A 4,376-nucleotide genomic window follows, 5' to 3' on the forward strand; every position below is an offset into this window, starting at 1 on the left:
AACATGATAAAAGCAATCTACAGCAAACCAGTAGCCAACATCAAAGTAAATGGAGAGAAGCTGGAAGCAATCCCACTAAAATCAGGGACTAGACAAGGCTGCCCACTTTCTCCCTACCTTTTCAACATAGTACTTGAAGTATTAGCCAGAGCAATTCGACAACAAAAGGAGATCAAGGGGATACAAATTGGAAAGGAGGAAGTCAAAATATCACTTTTTGCAGATGATATGATAGTATATATAAGTGACCCTAAAAATTCCACCAGAGAACTCCTAAACCTGATAAACAGCTTCGGTAAAGTAGCTGGATATAAAATTAACTCAAACAAGTCAATGGCCTTTCTCTACACAAAGAATAAACAGGCTGAGAAAGAAATTAGGGAAACAACACCCTTCTCAATAGTCACAAATAATATAAAATATCTCGGCGTGACTCTAACTAAGGAAGTGAAAGATCTGTATGATAAAAACTTCAAGTCCCTGAAGAAAGAAATTAAAGAAGATCTCAGAAGATGGAAAGATCTCCCATGCTCATGGATTGGCAGGATCAATATTGTAAAAATGGCTATCTTGCCAAAAGCAATCTACAGATTCAATGCAATCCCCATCAAAATTCCAACTCAATTCTTCAACGAATTAGAAGGAGCAATTTGCAAATTCATCTGGAATAACAAAAAACCTAGGATAGCAAAAACTCTTCTCAAGGATAAAAGAACCTCTGGTGGAATCACCATGCCTGACCTAAAGCTTTACTACAGAGCAATTGTGGTAAAAACTGCATGGTACTGGTATAGAGACAGACAAGTAGACCAATGGAATAGAATTGAAGACCCAGAAATGAACCCACACACCTATGGTCACTCGATCTTCGACAAGGGAGCTAAAACCATCCAGTGGAAGAAAGACAGCATTTTCAACAAATGGTGCTGGCACAACTGGTTGTTATCATGTAGAAGAATGCGAATCGATCCATACTTATCTCCTTGTACTAAGGTCAAATCTAAATGGATCAAAGAACTTCACATAAAACCAGAGACACTGAAACTTATAGAGGAGAAAGTGGGGAAAAGCCTTGAAGATATGGGCACAGGGGAAAAATTCCTGAACAGAACAGCAATGGCTTGTGCTGTAAGATCGAGAATTGACAAATGGGACCTAATGAAACTCCAAAGTTTCTGCAAGGCAAAAGACACCGTCAATAAGACAAAGAGACCACCAACAGATTGGGAAAGGATCTTTACCTATCCTAAATCAGATAGGGGACTAATATCCAACATATATAAAGAACTCAAGAAGGTGGACTTCAGAAAATCAAACTACCCCATTAAAAAATGGGGCTCAGAACTAAACAAAGAATTCTCACCTGAGGAATACCGAATGGCAGAGAAGCACCTGAAAAAATGTTCAACATCCTTAATCATCAGGGAAATGCAAATCAAAACAACCCTGAGATTCCACCTCACACCAGTCAGAATGGCTAAGATCAAAAATTCAGGTGACAGCAGATGCTGGCGAGGATGTGGAGAAAGAGGAACACTCCTCCATTGTTGGTGGGATTGCAGGCTTGTACAACCACTCTGGAAATCCGTCTGGCGGTTCCTCAGAAAATTGGACATAGTACTACCGGAGGATCCAGCAATACCTCTCCTGGGCATATATCCAGAAGATGCCCCAACTGGTAAGAAGGACACATGCTCCACTATGTTCATAGCAGCCTTATTTATAATAGCCAGAAGCTGGAAAGAACCCAGATGCCCCTCAACAGAGGAATGGATACAGAAAATGTGGTACATCTACACAATGGAGTACTACTCAGCTATTAAAAAGAATGAATTTATGAAATTCCTAGCCAAATGGATGGACCTGGAGGGCATCATCCTGAGTGAGGTAACACATTCACAAAGGAACTCACACAATATGTACTCACTGATAAGTGGATATTAGCCCAAAACCTAGGATACCCAAGATATAAGATACAATTTCCTAAACACATGAAACTCAAGAAAAATGAAGACTGAAGTGTGGACACTATGCCCCTCCTTAGAAGTGGGAACAAAACACCCTTGGAAGGAGTTACAGAGACAAAGTTTGGAGCTGAGATGAAAGGATGGACCATGTAGAGACTGCCTTATCCAGGGATCCACCCCATAATCAGCATCCAAACGCTGACACCATTGCATACACTAGCAAGATTTTATCGAAAGGACCCAGATGTAGCTGTCTCTTGTGAGACTATGCCGGGGCCTAGCAAACACAGAAGTTGATGCCCACAGTCAGCTAATGGATGGATTACAGGGCTCCCAATGGAGGAGCTAGAGAAAGTACCCAAGGAGCTAAAGGGATCTGCAACCCTATAGGTGGATCAACATTATGAACTAACCAGTACCCCGGAGCTCTTGACTCTAGCTGCATATGTATCAAAAGATGGCCTAGTCGGCCATCACTGGAAAGAGAGGCCCATTGGACACACAAACTTTATATGCCCCAGAACAGGGGAACGCCAGGGCCAAAAAGGGGGAGTGGGCGGGTAGGGGAGTGGGGGTGGGTGGGTATGGGGGACTTTTGGTATAGCATTGGAAATGTAAATGAGCTAAATACCTAATAAAAAATGGAAAAAAAAAAGATAAGCCAAAAAGCAGAGGGCCCATAGAGAATTATGGTTCAACAAGGTCTTCCTCTGTCCATTTTAAGTACCTTGATTTGTGCCTGACTTCATTCATCACTAGTCACCCCAAATAATCTAGCTGATAGGTGCTATAACCAACTTACCTCATACAACATTCAACAAAGACTACTATGAATACTTCAATCATCAAGACAAAGTCAATTAACCTAATTTCTTCATCCTCTTTCCTGAGTCTAGAATTTAGACTATTGTAGTCTATTTTTAAAGTCTTGCTTTCCATATTGGTATTTCTTTTTGATCTGGGTATCAATGAAGATATCTAAAGACAAGGACAAATTTCATATCAAGTGTTCTAGTGAGTCATTTCCACTGCAAGAAAATATACCCATTTTGCAGCATATGCAAGTATGAATTGGTTATTTACTGACAAGTTCTATTCAAGTAATTAGAGATCTCTAAAATTACATAAGGTTTGAATGGATTATTGATAATTTATGTTAGTCTTGATCTCTAAGAATCTATTATTTTGTGTTTTAGCATTTCCTGACTTCCAGTCCAGAAGTACCACCTCACCATTTCAAGGGTGTGCCTGGTATCACCATAGAAAAATGTTAGAGGTCTTCTATATCTAGAGTGTAGCTTGATGCGACCTCCTGCTGAGCTTTGGAGCTGGCTGGAGTTAGGTTCTAAGTTTAATAGAAAGAATCATTTCTTGCTGAGATGATCTTGAGGACAGCTGTGGGCCCAGGTTGTCTTGAATAACTATCCATGGATTAACTAACAATGAGGCAGAAAAGGCAAAGAGAAATGCTGGTGGGACTGGAGTGGAATATGCCAGAGCACTGAGCCTCTATTACTATTTCAGCTGACTTTTTCAGTAGACTCCTTAGACCACATCTGGCAGGAATGCTAAGTCTAGCAGCTAGTGAAAGTTAAGGCTCTTACAGCAATTTGAGACATAAACACTTAAAAGGAACTCTAGTAATAACTCTGAAGACCGAAACTTTATTAATGTGTCTCCCTTCTTCATCTCTAAAAGTGTGAGGGATTCCCTCACAACCAATGAAGGCTGTTGGTGTCTCACCATTTCCACAAAATTGTCATGCCTCATTCTAGTAGCTGTATCTGTAAGATATTTGCACATCCATTCCTTGTTCATAATCAGATCTTTTGTTCAGAAGAGTCAGGAGTAAATGAAACAAGGCTTGGGGCTAGAAAGATGTCTCAGTGGTTAGGAACACTGGATTTTCTTCCAGAGGACCTGGGTTCAATTTCCAGTGCCCACATGGCAGCTCACAACTGTCTAATAACTAGTTCTAGGCGATCTGACACTCACAGACAGATGTATCTGGAGGCAAGATACCAATGAAATAGAAATAAATAAAAATTTATAAATCAACTAAAAAAACAAACCAGGCTTTAATAAATCTTGTTTCTGATAAATAGCCTAACTATCTTATCTGGTTTTTCTTTTCCTGATTGCTATATCTTCTGGTTACTGCACAATCAACCACACCAACTAAAGAAAGTTTCAACATGACCAATAGTATTCAAGAACTTTCAAATATATATGTGGGAGCAGTGTGAGTACATGAATATTTATATGTCTACACAGATTTCTACAGATGTATATAGATATGTAAATTTAAATCTTTTCAACACTTTCATCGTGATCATCAACCAGGAGTCAGTCAAAAGAAAGTTAAATTTCTTTGCACAGCCATATTCAGTGGACAAACTGCTTCGCTCA

The 4,376-nt window shown here is 39.7% G+C and overlaps 1 pseudogene; it reads right to left on the reverse strand.

The window, feature by feature from the left end:
* Positions 1,364 to 1,761, reverse strand: Gm18240 (predicted gene, 18240; annotated as a pseudogene).

This window comes from Mus musculus, chromosome 12 (genome assembly GCF_000001635.26).
Source record: "Mus musculus strain C57BL/6J chromosome 12, GRCm38.p6 C57BL/6J".
Taxonomy (NCBI): domain Eukaryota; kingdom Metazoa; phylum Chordata; class Mammalia; order Rodentia; family Muridae; genus Mus; species Mus musculus.